Source organism: Dendropsophus ebraccatus, chromosome 2 (assembly GCF_027789765.1).
Source record: "Dendropsophus ebraccatus isolate aDenEbr1 chromosome 2, aDenEbr1.pat, whole genome shotgun sequence".
NCBI lineage: Eukaryota > Metazoa > Chordata > Amphibia > Anura > Hylidae > Dendropsophus > Dendropsophus ebraccatus.
In genome coordinates this window covers 53,222,289-53,239,883 of record NC_091455.1, presented here as the reverse complement: position 1 = coordinate 53,239,883, position 17,595 = coordinate 53,222,289, and the positions used below count along the sequence as shown (strand labels likewise).

Here is a 17,595-nt window from a genome sequence, read left to right as displayed (position 1 = left end):
TCTATTGAAATAAGAACACAATACACTTAGGAGGAGTTTCCCGAGAAACATTTGATTTACCATTCGGCTCAAGGTGATAAATAGTTAAATCCCCATACTCACCCTCCTCACTCCCCCCCACCACCCCCAGGTATTATGAAGCTCCGCCCCCACTGCTTAGTGATTCCAGCTCCGGCATATGGATCAGCCAATCCGATGCTGAGGCAGGGGAGCACCTGAGTGACTGAGAGGAGACAGGAAGGTAAGTACAGGGTTCCTTCTATTTACTACCTTCCTTAACAGAATTGCGGAAAAATCATAAAAAAAAAATCCCAAATAGCCCCTTTAAAAATACAGCGTGTATAAAAAAATAAATAAAATGTGAATGATAAAAAAAATGAAATGCAGATGTGATATATGGAAATGAGCCCTTACAGTGATCCCAGACCCCCGGGGCTGTTGTTTACTTGCATATCCTCAGATGTGGGACATTTCCATAAATGTACAGGAGGGATCTATGGATATAGTGCTCCCCTCCCCCCACACACACTTATGGACCCTGCCAGATCTGATATAAGAAGTGTGAATTTACCCTTACAGCTTGTATCTCTCCAGCCATTACAAAACTACAACTCCTATCATGTTGTCGAGGCTTATGAATACCTGGGGAGTCATTTCTCTTATCTCCTACTAATAATAGGGGTCTCTATGGATACACAGTGCCCCCCTCCTCACTTGTAGACCTTGCCGGATCCTATAAATTAACCGTTACAGTGGTTCCCCAACCTGTTGCTTTTCAGTTATTGCTATTCTGCAACCAGACATGATGAGAGTTGTAGTTCTGCAGCAGCCGGGGACCACTCATGTATCTATAGGTCTATGCATGTGTGTGGTTTTTTTTTGTTTGTTTTTTACAGTCAACTTTTAATAGTCACTAAACAGCAAAAATGTCAGCGCAAGCCGTGTTCTCCATCTATAGCTGTGCAAAACTATAACTCCCATGGTGCACAGCCAGCTAGAGGACTGCCCTGGAATGATGGGAGTTGTAGTTTTAAAGCCACAGGATAGGGAATGTTTATAAGTGGTGGATATGATGCATTTTTTTTAAATTTTCCTATTGAAAATAATCTGCATGGTATCTGCCTGGTGTGAACTTCCCCTTACAGTCATCCCTGAGGGGGGGGGGGGTTGTTTACTTGCTCATCCTCAGATGTAGGATGTCTCCATAGGGATCTATATATCTCCTGCCCCTCCCCCAAACCTGTGGACCCTGCAGTCAATGCTGATGTATTCCTGGGGTCTTGTACCTCAGCCGGACCCCCCTGTTCCGGGAAATGTTGATTTATTTACATACACGTCTCCTAAAAAAAATAAAAATAAAATAAAATTAATCCTCGTGTAAAATATAAATGATATTTCCTGTTATATCTAATTGCTGGCGCTGTACACGGCGCTGTATACACACACAGTAGTAAAGTGTGAGGAATATATTTGGGTCCCTTTAAGAGCAGGCAGGGGAGGGGAGGGGGGTGAGAGAACTGAATGAAAAGCACTAGTGAATTCTTGCATAAATTATGCCTGGTGGCCGTGTGACGTCACGGGCTGTGTGGCAGGGGAGCGGGGGAGGGAGGGCAGCGAGGGGCGGGGCTTGCTATGAGTGAGTGTGTGTGAGAGCCGGCGGGGGCGCGCGCGGTCCTCGGGGAGGGCACATGCACGCGGCCGGAGCTGGTGCCCGGAGTGGAGAGGATCCCGAGCAGTGAGTGTCCGGCGGGGCCGCGGGTTCGCCTCCTCCGTGCGGACGCGCTCGTTACACTATCGGATTAAAAGAGAGGAAAAAAAAACTTGAGGCGAAATTAAAAACACAAAGGAAAGAAAACCAAGAAAGAAGAAGAAGAAGGAGCCGGGAGCTCGGGACGGGAATACGGATAAAAGGTGGAGTGTGGGAAAGAAAGCGTAAACTCCAGGCACACACACAGCTTCCCCCTCCTCCCTCAGCCTGGACAGGAGGAAAGGGGGGGAGACAGAGATAACAGAGTGTCCCTGCACTCCCGAGCAGACAATAGGGCTCCTGGTGCCGCACTCCGATCGGTAAGTCACCAACCGGGCAACTTGGGCAGAGGGGTGCACTGGGGCAGATAAGGGCTGTGCTGGGGGGCAGAAGAGGGGTGTGCTGGGGCAGATGAGGGGTGCACTGGGGCAGATAAGGGCTGTGCTGGGGGGCAGATAAGGGCTGTGCTGGGGGGCAGATGAGGGCTGTGCTGGGGGGCAGATGAGGGCTGTGCTGGGGGGCAGATGAGGGCTGTGCTGGGGGGCAGATGAGGGGTGCACTGGGGCAGATGAGGGCTGTGCTGGGGCAGATGAGGGGTGCACTGGGGCAGATGAGGGGTGCACTGGGGCAGATGAGGGGTGCACTGGGGCAGATGAGGGGTGCACTCGGGGGCAGCAGATGAGTTGTGTAGTAGTCCCGGGAGCGGGGGCAGCAGCATGGCTGGAACAATGCCACTCCGGGGTAAGTTGTGTGTGTGCCCCCCGGGGTGCCCCGGCCGTGGGGTTGCCCTTGCTGAGCACGAGTGGTGGGGGAGGGCAGAGAAAGAGAGATGGATGGATGGAGGAGCTGTGGCCGGAGGGGGGAGGAGGGGTCCTGACCGCATGATGTCCCTGTCCTGACATCCTATCGCGACATTGCCCGATCCCTTCCCTCGGCTGCTGATCAACTTGTGCAAAGTGTGTGTGTGTGTGTGTGTGTGTGTGTGTGTGTGTGTGTGTGTGTGCAGCGTGCCCGTGCCAGCAGCGATACTTTGTAGCCATAGATGGGCAGCGCTCCGGGCAGACGTGTAGGGAGCCGGGGGGAGGGGGCGGCTGCACGACCACGAGGAGCCAAAAGTGTCCGGGACCGAGCGGGGGGCACTCTATTCCGGGGGGCACACAGGGCTCTGACCCCGGCCTCTGCTGGGCACACAGGAGAGGGATGTCCATGTTTGTGTTTGCCTTGAGATGGCCGCTGTGTGTGCACACGCCCCCATCACCTCCTCAGCTGGGATGCTTCTCATCCAGCCATAATGGGGGGCTGATAAAGGGAGGTGGGTGTGGGTCATTGTCCTCTGCTGGGATGTGATGATGGCAGAAGACATGGCCTCCTGTTTATTCCCCTGCTGCTGGAGCTGGTGGTGGAGCAAGGGGGGTGGATGTGGGGAGGGAAGGATGAGGCTCATGGAGAAGGCGCTGCAGGCTACCAGCAGCCATCATTGCTATGTATTCATCTCCTCCTGATGGCCTTTCACTGGAGGGTACCCTTGGGTAGGAGGAGGAGGCAGCCAGTGAGGATGGGAGAGACACCCACCACAGAAAACATGGCAGCTCCCCCCCCCTATAATACTGCCTTACATACCCCATTGACTTGGGCACTTCTCAGCCCTCACTCTTGCTTTTTTTTTTTCTTCTTCTTCTGTTGCAAGTATTTTCTTTCACGTAACAAACAATAGACAAAGGACACAAAGTAGCAGTTGAGGAGGAGTTTCCTTTTGAATGGGAGAGATCACCGACCCGCACCATGCTCTGTCTCCTGTCCCTCCCCGAGCTGAGGAGCGCTCCATGTGGGGCAGGTGCTGGGCCACAAAACTTTTATTTCTGCTTTTCTTCTCAGCGAATCCTCCTTTAAGAATACGCAGATAACTCTAAGGTTTTCTCTTCTCAGGGGGTGTATTGTCCCAGGACAGTCCATCCTACCTTGCTGCCCCTTGGTGACCTGTCACATGGTGGACTATATAGCCAGGGGTTACACCCCCAAATGTTTGCCCTAAAAATCACATTTTTCTGTTACTTTCACAAGTTTCTCAACTTTTCCAAATCTCCTTAAGATCACATCATCATTATCGAAATAAGTTGATGGTCACGGAAACATCGCACCTTGAAAGCGACAAGTCGCCTCTTATTTGCAGAGATGATGATTGTCTTATTTGGGGAAAGTTCCCGTCCCATGTTCAGGGCTCAGTGTGCTTTGTGTGTTTGTGTCAGACTGTTACACAACAGAAGCTTTCCAGCCTAACCTAAAATGGCAGCTTTCATTGAACTGGGACCTATTGACTGACACGGATAACACCACAAGGGCACAGGGGCCTCTCCCAGGCCTCACATAGTAGGAGCCTCCACCTCCCAGGCCAGATTTTACTCTTATCCTTATTTTAGGCAGGACATTTCTGTAATATTAAAATACATTTGATAGGATTTTAACACTTTGTTATTTTGATGTATTGTGAGAATATTGTCTATGCTGCAGCTACGTGTGTTGTTGGCTGTGCTTTCTCTTGTTTTTTTTTTTTTTTACATGAATTTTAACTTTTAGTTTTAAAAGAAAGTTGCGTACACAAGCTGCATCAACATGTGAACACAGGCTAAAAGTTTTTGCAGGCGTTCGGGGTAACAGGTTTGGATTTGACATAGTCTATTATAGAGAAGGAGACCTGTTTGTTTCTCCTTTCCTCATAAAAAATATAGTAAGATATTGTAGATGTATTTGTCAGCTTTTTTTGGTTAAGATACCCTGGAATATGAGATTTTTGTAGAGTGACTTGGTGTAGGTTTTTTATAGACTATAGATATTCTATTACTCCGTTTTTGGTCAGTATGAGGTGAGAAGTATAATGTGATTTCAATGGCCTTTCTAGATGATAGGAGAGGGCAGGGTGACCATTGTGGTTTTGTTTATTTTATTTGTGAGTTTCTTTCTTTATTGTTTAATATTTATTGTTTCGTTGGTTCCTTGTCGTGTAATGTTCTTATCATCCTATATTTTTTTTTTTTTACCCTTTACCATAGTTTTCTTTTTCTGTAAATGTTATTATTTTTTTTTTTTTAGTCTTTCTATATTTTACAATTTTCCCCAGAATATTCCATGCTGTGGGCTTTACTTGCCTTTACGGACTGGTATAAGTGGAACACCACTTGTTTCCTCTTCTAGGGCGTGATGTCACTGGCCTGTGTTTATCTGCAGAGGATTCTGGGAATGACCTCACATGTTGCTGTAGATGGTGGTGTGAGGGTTAACATTAGCATTGATTCAAAGAATTATTTTAATACTTTTCTTTTTTAATACATCACATTTTTGATTTTTTTTTTTAAGCTGTTGTGTCTTTAGTTTTCTATTGTGTGGTTAATTTTTCCTATTAAGATTTTTTTTTTTCTTATCTTGATATGTTTGTTTCAGAATATTCACATCTGTTTTAACCATTTGTTTTCCTGTGAAAATGTCAATTCTTCAGGGGATCCGTTGTATGGATTGTGCCCAGCAACAGACGGCGATCTCCTCTTAGTTCAGCCAATGGTTAATGTCCCTTGTCTTGTGACAATTAAATGTAACCAGAGACGGCAGAGCTGGAACCGGAGCTGTCTGTGGGGTGCTGGTGAAACTGTAGAGACGGTCATCCTGCGGAGCCTATCTATAATTTACTGTTGGGAACTTTGCTGTGACGCTTGCTCTGATGGTTTGGATAACTGTTCCAGGTCTTTTATGTTCTGTCCCGGCCAGAGGCTCTGCTCCCCTCCTGCGCTTGTCCCACCTTCCTCCAGGACATCATGTACGACTGGTGAACGCACACCTTATTGTTCCTATTTTTTTTTTTTTTTTTTTTTTGCTCGGAAATTGTCTTCCCAAGCTAGCTGAACATGCCGAGGCAGGACCGGCAGATCTGTTCCTTGGGCCTAAATAAAGGCTTTAATAACAATTTATCCTGTCATTTAGATAGAGACACATTGTTTCCAAACCCTTTTATAAAGACGTTGGAAAAGTACACTTTATAATTATTGTCTGAGCCACTTGCTTTTGTAATGTTCATTGTGAGGTGATAGTTGCAGGTGCCAGTTTTCGTCTGACGTCTATAGGACTCGGCTCGGGCTGATTTCAGTCTTTAAAAAATTCTAGAAAAGTTTCTGTTTCTTTAACTTACAATACAATAAAATACACAGTACGTTACTGAGAAGCGGTGATGTAGCAGAGGCGAGTTACCATCCAGTCTAACAGTGACATAATGAATATTTGAACAACTTTATTCGCTAGTCACGTCAGTGTTAGCATTGACCCTGTCTTGCCTTTAAGTCGTGTGTGTACTTTGTTATGGACGTGTGAGAATACGGAACGACGGCTCTTTCACATCTGATATGACAGGAGAGCTCCTCGGAGTTGCAGATTGGTCTCTGATGAACAGGTAGGGGTTAAACAGCTGTCGTACGTCCTGTAAAATAAGTAGGCTACGTATGACAACAGGGCTCTTAAGGATGTTCTCCATAAGTATGGGAAAGCTGATTAGATCAGAGCTGCAGCATCGCATTCTTTTTAAGCTCTCGCTAGGTAAGATTTACCATCTGAGATGCTAACAGGACATGTTGTTTAGGAAGCATCATCTAATGTATTTCCACCGGTGACCTTCGTGTGAAGGGATGTGTGCTAAATGGCTACTGTAGTGTATGTAAGGGGCTGTGCTGCCTTGCTCTACTTTCACCTTCAGTGCGTGTGCTACCTGTTCATTCACTGTGATGAAGAACGGATTGATCTTGTAAGGACTGTCCATAGGTCCAGTTTGGGGGGGGGGGGGGGGGGGGAGCTGATACACAGAGCATCTTCCACTTCCACTCAGGACAACCTGGTGTAACATGTCAGTGGGGGTCACCTCCTATGCTCACACAGTTACTTTGTTGCAGAAAGTTCTTTGAGGAGGTTTTGATGGGAAGCACGTAGATTTCTGTAAGCCCCATACAGATTATCGGAGCATTCAAAGAAACTTCTGCAAGAAATCTGCTGTGTATTTATATATATATAATATGTGTGACTGCCAAATTCCACCAGCTAATGTGTGTGTGTGTGTGTGTGTGGTGACCTCCCAGCTCTCTCTATAGTGATTGGGCATGTTGGATTTCGTGTGCCTTATCCTTTGGTTCTCGGCACTAGGCTACAGTAACACATCTTGTCTGGGGAGGAAGGGCCATCTCCTTCTCTTCTTCAGAGATTTGTCCAGTTTACCGGTCCCCTGAAACTTTCATAATGGTTTTGTGACCCTGAATTTTCGTGAAATTCATTCAAACCAGCCTTGAATCCATAGCTGGTGGTATTATTCTGTCTTCATTTCAGGCCCTTGCATGTTATGTAGTGGCAGCACGAGTATAGCTTGGCTTTTACAGTGTAGGAGTTATATGATAAAACTTTTCCATGTCGGGCAAACTGTATAACGTACATTGTGAAGTGACAGGACTGTAGTACCAGAGATGTACCCTGGGTGTGCTGGGCTATAAATCTGCCGGGCAGTGAGGAATATGTCTGTCAGATTTAGGTGTTGCGTGCCACCTCTGTCTTGTGTAACATGGTAGGAGGGTTGATGTCATAAGAGTAAAATTATCACACTGATATTCTATAGTTCCCCCTTGTGCCACCAAAACATCCGAGTCATTGAGGCGTCCACCCTGCAAGACCTGGAGGAGTCCTGTGGTAGGGGTCAGCATGGGCACGTTGACCAGTCTGCAGCCACACATCCCCATATTCAGCAAGTTGGGATGTACTTTATGTTCTGCCACCTTTGTCAAAGCCAGACAGAACGTTTCAGGAGTTTGCTCTCCAGTAGTTTTCCTGTGGGATCGGACCAGCCAGAGTAGTCTTTGCTCCCCATGCACTCAGCATTGGACAGTCATGATTGTGTTAGCTTTACCATTTGTCCTCTTTGGGCACTTTTGGTAGGTACTAACCACTCTGTACTGAGAACATCCCACAGGACCTGACTTATTGGAACTCCGCTGACCTAGTTATCAACTCTTCACTGACTGCCCGATAGATATCCTACCATCTTTCAGTGTAAGTCTTAATGTTCTGGATGATCAGCATAACAATCTAATGCTGGAGTGTACGGTAGAATCTCCAATGACTCGTATGTTTTGTCGGGTTTGTACATTACCACCGAAGTCTTGGTGATTCATGGATTTGCATGTAAGCCTTCCCAGTAGTGAGTTCGGCTATTTCACTCTGACATTGAGAATCAAGCGTTGTCGCCTACGTAGGCTGGAGCGTGGCAAACTCCAGAGCCTTCTAGCTGGTGCTCCTGCTTTTAGTGTCCTCTAATTTGTATATTCTCTCTGCCATAGGTATTCACCAACATAGAGTGTCTTGTCTAAGAGCTCAATGACTTTCAGTATGGCACTGCCATTGCTAACAGGTTAGTTCCTCCCTCGAGCTAGAACTAGTGGTTATTGTGAAACCAATGATCCATGAAATATTAGTCCCCCACAGACCCGCACTGCTGAAGTGCACAGAAAAACTGTCTATTTTTACATGCAGAAAAGGGTGCTTTGCCTTGGAAGCCGCATTGTGACAAGGACTGGTCGTAGAGAATTGCATTGGGACTGAGCAGTAATGCGGACCTCAGATCACCATGCACAATGGCTGAGATGCGATGTAAAGGTGATGGTGGTGGTGTTGGTTCTGGTGGCTGTTGGGATTGTTCTCATTGGCCCCTTTCTTAGCTCCAGTATAGAAAACATTCTATTGTAGTCTGCATATTATGGAGCTTGGTTTTGGATCTCTGTTCAGACACCGTGTGTAGCTGGCTTGTTTCTGCATGTACCTGGAAATAGAAGATCCTAAATTGTCGTCTACTGTAAAGCCCTTTTAATATCACCAAAAATCTTGCTGAGCCGAGCTCTCCACCCCTCCCCAATGTCTGTCTGTCTAGTTATGAGGCTTGGCTACTTCTGACTGGCTCATTGGTGCAGTATAATATACTGTCATTAAGGGTAGGAGCCGCATTTCTGGTTACTACTGTCAGTGACGTACATGACGGCCGAGGAATAGCCGCTGTGTGGGTGCATGCTGTAGAGTTCACTATGCCTGGTGTGTACATTCCTGTCTGCTTGTGTCCCTTTAAACAATACCTGCATTGTTTTATTTTTTATTTTTTTTTTACTTAAAGTACGTGCTCGAGCGTTCCATAAATACGTAACGAAGAACATGTTTGATCACCTCTCCTGGAAACTGCTTCTGAGTATTAGACGCGCTGCATTGACTAGAGGATCATAGTACAGGTCCAAAAGACATCTAATCATCTGGTTCAAAAAAGAGTTATCCAGCATTATCCGCTTTCCTCCAGAAATAGCGCCACTCTTGTCGTCAGTTTGTGTGTGGTATTGCAGTTCAGTTCCATTGAAGTGAATGGAGTTGAGTTTTAAGGCTCCGTTCCCACGGAGTAAAACTGGCGGAATTCTCCACCGTGGAATGGACATGTCCATTCTTCAGCGTGGAGAGAGGAGGCGCGCAAGCCTCCCATAGACTGTCATTATAACACGGAGGATTGGCGGAATTCTGTCAGTTTTACGCCATGTGAACGGAGCCTAATAGTACACACAACAAAAGGACAGGTGTGATGATCTGAAAGAAAGCAGTGTATATAGACAGACATATATATTTATTTATTTTCATTAACACCTTTTAACAACTTTTTTTTCCCCATCAGTCTTGAGGAGACATTTATATACCGGACTATTCGGAAGGTCTCCTATTCTGACTGCAAGACAGTGGTTACAAAGAGAGTCGCCTCTTTTGGAAGACCTGTCCTGAATTAGACAGACAATTTATTGTGTATTGAATGGCCATTGTGTAATGCTTTTTTTTCCCCCTTGGTGGCGCTATAGGGAAATTGACCACTTACCGACAAGTTTGCTAACAGATTGTAGCTAATTGCTTAGAGTCCTGTGACTAGGGAGACACTTTTGTCATAAGTTTGTCCTTGGACAAGTAAGGATTGCTAAAGTGGAGCACCCCTTTAAGTTTGTCTTGACAATAGGAGTGAATGATTTGGCACGCTTGGTCTCTATTCACTGTCGGGCTGTTATCAAACAATGTCATTTGTGTTCTATAGACGGGCCGCGCTCTGAACGCTCAGACTCCACCCTCTGTTCTTGCCAAATAAACACGTGGACTTGATTTCGTTGCCAGTTCTTTCCTTGCTGCTCGGAGTGATGTGTTTAGCGCAGACCACCTTCTACTACATTAGCTGAGCCCTGTTCTTAGACTTTTTTTTTTTTTTTTTTCCTTTGTGAGCCTCCAGCGCTTTTGCCTTGTTAAGGAAACAGTGATTGAATTCATGACAGCTTCTTAAAGAGTTTGCCTAAGGAGTTAAAAATATCAATATTTGTGTCAACAACCTGTGCGAGTGTTTTGTAGACAGAAGGGAAGTATTTGGCCGTGGAGTGTACATGCATACTGTCTGGACGGTGTTACTATGTCTTCATTGGCTCACAATGCAGCGAGCCTTTAAAGTAAATCCTTGTGCGCTGGGAGGAGGAAGCTGTCATCCCGTAATGTATGCCTTTCTAGAGAATTATGTCGGCTTATGCAGATCTTTTGGAGATGTTTCTACACCTTGTCAGAAATTCCTTTATCTTAAGAGCAAGTCGGTGTGATAGCAGATTTCTATGGGAAGGCGGATTCTTAAGTGTCAGGCTATTTGTGTGACCCTTCCGTTGTCCTGTATGGGAGGAAAAGTTGCATAAACTACCTTAAGGTGTCCCTCGTGACTTGGAAAGAGGAGCCGTCTAAAGCTAGCCATGCACATAGGGTCAAAGTTTTGCAGGATGGGCTGACAATCTAATGTGTATAGGGGCCGCTTTACCGTCTCCAAGTGTCTCTGGTAAACAGGATTGGGAATGTTTCATCCCGACATGCCAAGGGTGTACAACAGCATCTTATTCCTCTCTATAAAAAGAACCATGTGAGGGTCAACAAAATTAAAGGGGGTCTCTGGAGAAAAAAAAATAGTTTTCAAATAAACTGCCAGAAAGTTATACAGATTTGTAAATCACTTTATTTAAACCAGAGGTCTCAAACTCGCGGCTCTCCAGCTGTTGCCAAACTACAATTCCCATCATGCCTGGACAGCCAAAGGTAAAGCTTTGGCTGTCCAGGCATGATGGGAATTGTAGTTTGGCAACAGCTGGAGGGCCACGAGTTTGAGACCCATGATTTAAACAATCACAGGTCTTCAGTACTTATCAGCTGCAGGAAGTGATGTGTTCTTTCCATTTTGATACAGTGCTCTCTGCCGTGACCTTTTTACCCAACAGGAACTATCCAGAGCAGTAGCAGATCTCTATAGAAAACCTCTCTTTCTCTGGACAGTTTCTGACAAAGACAGAGGTGGCAGCAGAGAGCACTGTGTCAGACTGGAAAGTATACACCACTTCCGGCAGGACATACAGCAGCTGATAAGTACTGGAAGACTTGATTTTGTTAAATAGAAGTAATTTACAAATCTGTATAACTTTCTGACAGCAATTGATCTGAGAAACATTTCTCTAGAGTAATGCGGTGTAATTCAACATGCTCCTTTCTGTTCCAAGATTCTGTTGGGGGTAAAACGATCAAACGACGAACGAGAAATCGTTCATTTTGATCTTACAACAAGTTCTCAAATCGTCGTTCACAAAAAATTCGCAGATCGTTCCGTGTAAACAGTCGTTCGCCGATTTAACCAATGTGTGAGATAGGCTTAAGCAATCGCAAAACTAATTTTCCGTACGATGAATTTTACCGTCTAAACGCTGATCGTTATGAAAAAAAAATTCATTACTCAGACATCGTTAATCGTATGATCGGCCCGATTTATCCTGTTAATTATAGGTGACACCAATTGTTTACCACTTAGCTCAGAATGTGATTGTGTTGCATCAATGCTTTTTGCAACATGCAGCCGTATTGGGGTCCTCTGTACGTTTACAGAGGTTGCTTTGCTGTGAATTTTTTGTATTGACTATAGTCAAGGTTAAGTCTTGCTTAGATCTGTCACTTTGGTAATTTATTGGGCAAATATCAAGAGTGCAGTAGCCTGTGTTACCCAAGGGTCCTTTTAGACAGAGAGAGACTGAGATTTCTCCTCTTCAAATCCGTTTCTGGCTTTGGCTTCAAAAATCTGTCAGACAAAACTCTGTGTAAGGGGCCTATTCCACGGAGCGATAATCGGCCGAAACGGAGCGATAATTGGGCCGAATCGGCCCAATACGGCCGATCATCGCTCCGTGGAATAGAGAAAACGATCATCCAATCGTGTCATTGGCTGATCGTGCATTTAGGTCCAGACCTAAAATCATCGTTTGCCACCAGCACATCGCTACGGTGGAATAGCGGTGCGCAGCGGCGACCGACGATTTCAGCAGCATCATACATTACCTGTCCGGGCTGCAGGTCTTCTCCTTCACCCCGGGGTCCCGCACGCAGCAGCTTCGCAGCGGGTCTGTCTGAACTGGACATGGCCAGTGATTGGCTGAGCGTTCTGCCAGTTCAGACAGCCCCGCTCCGAAGCTGGTGCGCGCGCGACCCGGGGAGAAGGAGAAGCCTGCAGCCCGGACAAGTAATGTATGGTGCAAGGGCTGCAAGGACATCGGTAACTAGAGTATGTCCCTGCAGCCCTCACTTAACGCTTATCGGGGCCGTGGAATAGGCCCAGTAAACGAGTGCCGATCTAGCAGATCTGTGCTCGTTTACGTCGTTGATCGGGCCCCCATCAGCCCGTGGAATAGGACCCTACGGCTCAGTTCACACAAAGCAAAACTGGCGGAATTCCACCAGCCTCCCTGTCCTAATGACGTCTATGGGAGGCTTGCACGCCTCCTCTCTCCACGCTGAAGAATGGACATGTCAAGTTTTGCTCTGTGTGAACAGAGCCTAAAAGGACCCGATGTTGGTTGGCACCTAACTTTTTTTGGGTTTTTTGTAGAGATGGATGCAGCTTGAGCATGCTAGAGTCCGATCATTCTGCATTTGAATATCAGTGGCTGAAAAAGTTGGCTGCAGCCCTGGGGAGTCCTTGAAAACATGGATACAGCCATAGGCATGCATTAGTCTTCTTGCTGGGCTAGTAAAATGGCAGGTCTGGTCAAAGTCATGTGCCCAAGGACAAACCCCCAAGAGTTTGCCCTACTAGAAAATTCTTGTTGTGACTAGTTTTTGTGACATTGATATTTTCTTCCAGAATTGGCACTAAAAATTTGTTGTATGGTATTGCAGCCTAGCTCTATTGAAGGAAATGGGACTAGGCTGCAATACTGCATACAACCTGTGGACAATTGTGGTGCTGTTTCCATTATGTCCTGCAGTTCAAGCTAGCATTACATTTTTTGATTGCCCAATTGGTTCTTCAGACGCATGTTCATTATAAAAAACGTAAGTGGTCCAATGCTGGTGTTGTTTCTGGCATCTTTCAAGGGGAACTATAAGCAGGTTAGACAAATCTAACCTGCTGAAAGCCCCCCCATAGCGTAATCTTTGGCCGTAAGACCTCATACTTTCCTCCTCAGCATCCCGGGCGCAATAAGGGATTATCAGCAGGTTAGATTCTTCTAACTTGCTAATACAGTAGTTCTCCTTTAACATGTTCTTAAAAAAAGTGTTTACGTTTTATTAAAAAAAAAAACACTTGAAATTTTGATCACTGAACATTTTAAAATTTTGATTCTGAGCATTCAAACCCACACTGATCATTAGAGCCGGGAGAAGCACACGGCTGTGCACTTCACTTTCTGCTCATTCCGGCTTTTTGCAAGAGATGGGCTCCATAGATGTGCCACACGCTTCTCCCAATTGGTGTTTGCCTGAACACCCAGACATCAACTGATCAAAACTTTTGACACGTCAGGCTATTTAAGTCACGCTAACAATTTAATGTTCCAGTCATTGCGGTTTTCCGAAATCTTGACGGACATGCTGCATCCCCCCACCCCACCCCACATGACTGTTCTGTAAAGGCCCTATAAAGGCCGACTGAGAGGAGCAAACAAGCGCTATTAGCGCTCATTTGCTCCTTGTTCCCCGCTCGCTGCCGCCGGTATTATACGCAGCAGCAGCAGCAAGCAGGTGAGTGCAGGGGGGGCTGCCCAGGTGATCGCTAGATCGTCCGGGCAGCCCATAGCATACAGCAGCAGTCTGTTGCCGCTGCTCCTATTCCACGGAGTGTCGGCAGCAGATCGTTGCTGTACGAGTCGTTTCTCTTTCAACATGTTTGAAAGACAAACGACGCAAAGATCAGCTGACATGAACGATGTCGGCTTATCGTTGCCTTTTATTCCACGGGACGATTATCGGCCGTAACGGCCGATAATAGTTCCGTGGAATAGGGCCTTAAGTTGGAATATTTTTTTTGTTTTATTTAACTAAAGTCTGGTAGTTTTCTTATTATAGTAATATGGATGCATGTTTGCGTCTGCGTTTTGGCTGCACAACCTGCCCCGACCTTAGATCTGATGACGTAAAGTGACGGCTGTCAGTTCGGGTCATCGGACCCATGGCCAGGACGGGACTTGCGAAACCAGTGAGTACAGACAAACGGGAAAAAAGACTCACAGTACAATCTGCATGGGCTACTTGTGAGTTCTGCAGGGGATTTGCAGCAGATTGGTCTTTGCACAAAACCGCATGTATTTCACACTTACGATGGTGTTAGTGCTGCACACCCTAAATTGAGGACTAGACTGGGAAGTGACCTCTGTCCCGAGAGTTGTCATGATACAGTAGAGCAGTCTTTATGTTAATAGGCATGTCATGTAGAATTTCCCACTTCACAGACCAAATCGGAGCGGTGGCGGCGGGGTGGGCTCCTCCTCTGACAGGAGACGCGTATATGTCTGTAATTGACATTTCGGTGCAGCATTCAGGGTTCTGTTTACTCGTGGTACAGTGTAGTCGAGGGAATCTGGCTCTCACAAGCATGTTTTAGTCCAATTCATGACTAGCAAATCACGTTGTCTGGTAGTAATTTGTGGTAAATAGTAAAATAGTTTCCCTAAGTGAACGCAGCCGTCTCTCAAAACTTTGGCCTGCGCTCAGGCTACTGGACATGGCGGAGAAATCGAAACCACTTCCAAGAATTCAGTGGAGTGATCGGTGTCTCGTACACTTTGCACTATGGCTTTTGCAGGTGTTGAAGTGCACAAATAGAGGACAGCATGATGTAGCCTCCTCTTTTAGAAGTCCCTGCGTCGCCCGGTTACACGGAGGTCAGTGTACAGGCCGGTTCACACTGGGGTGAAATTACGGATAAGATACAGACTTGCTTGGTTTGTAGTGTTGTAGGAATATTGATAACAAGAATGGTAGAAATGAGAACGTGCTGCACATTATAAAAGCAATATATGCATAAAATGTGTAAATTATGGAATGAGCGTAAACAATGTAAATGCATTGGCAATGTTTTTCAATGGAAGAAAACGGTATTCCTAATTCCTAAGACTTCTAATATATGTGAGTGAGCCCTAAGAACTACATGAGGTCAACTGTGGTCACACCAGACTTCCTGACCATCCTGCCAAGGCTGAATTCACATGTAGCAGTTTGGCTGGAGATGCAGTTGTCCACATGTCGCTGATCAGGATTTGTTGTGATTGAGTCGATAATTGGCTGAAGGAATTATCAATTGATGAGCTGAAAAATGAGAATGCTCGATTGCTATAATTTTACCTATTTAGTCCTCATAGGGAAACTTGGCATTCCGCCTAATGACTATGCTGGGTAGAATACCTCTGTATGTGTGGCATCCAGTGAAGTACAGAAGAGGTCCCACATTCTGGAGTGGGAGTCCTGTAATGGATTTGTACAAGGCCCCACCGTCCTGTGGACGACCCATTCATTCATATTGATATATTGTAGCTTTATAGACGTCTCCCATGACCCGGTGGCCCTGACACGGCCCTTACACCAGTCCCCTCCGTCATACATTGTATGTACATGGGGGGGATATTGGCTTTTCCGCTGACAGGTTTCCAGCCAGCAGTGATTTTAGCCATATAACATACAAACAGCAACTATCTTATTTTGCCGAATAAACCATTCCTAAAAAGCCTACGATGTGTTTTTCTGTGCGAATTTATGGACTTTGATGCCAAACCTGGTCGACTTTTTATACAGACCATATGTGCTCGTGTTTTATCCAGGCTCCCGCAGAAAGTTAGGACTTCCATAGCCCACTCATTCCTGAGCCCGTCCAGGGACAGTGGGTGTTAGCCACAGTTTTTAGGCAGTGCTGGATGCTTGTATATGGGAAGAAAGCATTCTGCTTCCTGTAGCCAGGTGTAAAGCATGTAAATATTATGTGTTACTGTTTGTCACATTTTATTTTTTACTGTGTCCTGGTTTAGTTCCTAGGCCTATATACATAATTTTTTTTTTAAGATCTCTATAAAATTTTTGCTGGTGTATTTGTTATATTTATTTGCATCCCTGGTCTAGATTCTATGTATGTACATGTCTGTGGTCTGTAATGCAAGTGTCATAAGATCACACCTGCGAAGTGATGTGTCACGTTAAAACTTTTTAGAGGTGGTGTTTCCCAAACACGTTTACTAGGAACTTTGGGGTTCCTTGAGGGGTTCCCCAGAAAACAATGACAAGAGCTGTCATTTTTACTATAGGGAAGGTAGGCTAATTGTAAAGATACTAGAAGTGTCCATACACTGGCAAGAGGGGCTTATGTCAAAAGGATTGTGCATTTGTAATCCAGCATGCCCGATCCATGGCCTCCATATACATTAGAGAGTCGGCTAGTCCTGTGCAAATCGGCGGGCCTTGTCAGCATTTTGTTAAAGGAGAAGTCTGGGGCTTCAATTTTTCAGATAAGGTGGGGCAGGGAGAAACATAATAACCAAAACTACTCGCCCATCCTTGTGCCTGTCCAACACCGGATCACCGATCCGGAACCCCCACCAGCCTCAGATCTTTTCAGCCGAAGTAACAACCCGGATGATTGACAGCCTGCTCGGCCAGTCAGTGAGTGGATGCTGCTTCAGTCACTGGAGGTTGCTTTACTTGCCCCTACGCCAGTGGCCTTAGCATAAATTACGTTAGGAGTTCCATGGAGGTAGAATAATGTTTCTGGCATTCCTCTGTAAATATAAGTCTGTGTTCACACTGTGTGTTTTCGAGGGCCTCTATTAGCCGAACAGACCAATAATCTCCGTATGGTAGATAATCACATGTTTTTTTACCTGTGAAAAAATTATCATGGGTTGGCGACATGTTGCCATGTCTGCTGCCGCCGCTCCTATTCCACGGAGTGACGGCGGCAGATCGCTGCTATCGTGGTCATTTGTTTTTCAACATGTTTGAAAGCCAAATGACGCAACGATCGGCCAATGTGAACGATGTCTGCTGATCGTTGCCTTCTATTCCATGGGACGATTATCGGCCGATATCGGCTGAATAAGGTCGATAATCGTTCCGTGGAATAGGGCCTTTAGTCATGGGTTATGGCGGATAGTACTATTGTTTTTATAGTTTACATTCCATGGCCATACACTTTAGATTAAAATCTAATGTGTATGGCTGCCTCCAGAATCCCACTTTTCCTCTGATAGATGTCAGGGAAGAGAACGGTCAGTCATGTTGGATTTTGGTTGCCTGATCCTAATATTATAGTTTTTTTGGGGAGATATACTACAGCCTGGGGCACCTTTAAGTTGCTTTCCCATATCACCCCTTTCAGAATTCATGTACATCTAGCTGAGCCGAGTGGGCATGTGTTTGGGGATCAGGCGATAGTTCAGTAAAACACTCTATGCTGTTTGGCTATTGGTGTATGGCCAGCTTTAGGGCCCGATGTA

The 17,595-nt window shown here is 45.7% G+C and overlaps 1 protein-coding gene across 4 annotated transcripts in view; it reads left to right on the top strand.

Moving 5' to 3' along the window:
- Positions 1-1,683: 1,683 nt before the first annotated feature.
- The window catches only part of CHD7 (chromodomain helicase DNA binding protein 7), a 92,517-nt gene continuing 76,605 nt past the window's right edge, over positions 1,684-17,595 (top strand). For 3 of the 4 annotated variants that reach the window (XM_069957545.1, XM_069957546.1, XM_069957543.1), the window contains exon 1: positions 1,684-2,067. The gene's annotated coding sequence lies outside the window, so the exon portion shown is untranslated. Of the gene's footprint in view, positions 2,068-10,261; positions 10,314-17,595 lie in introns of those variants that run through there. The other variant, XM_069957544.1, reaches the window with a different exon arrangement.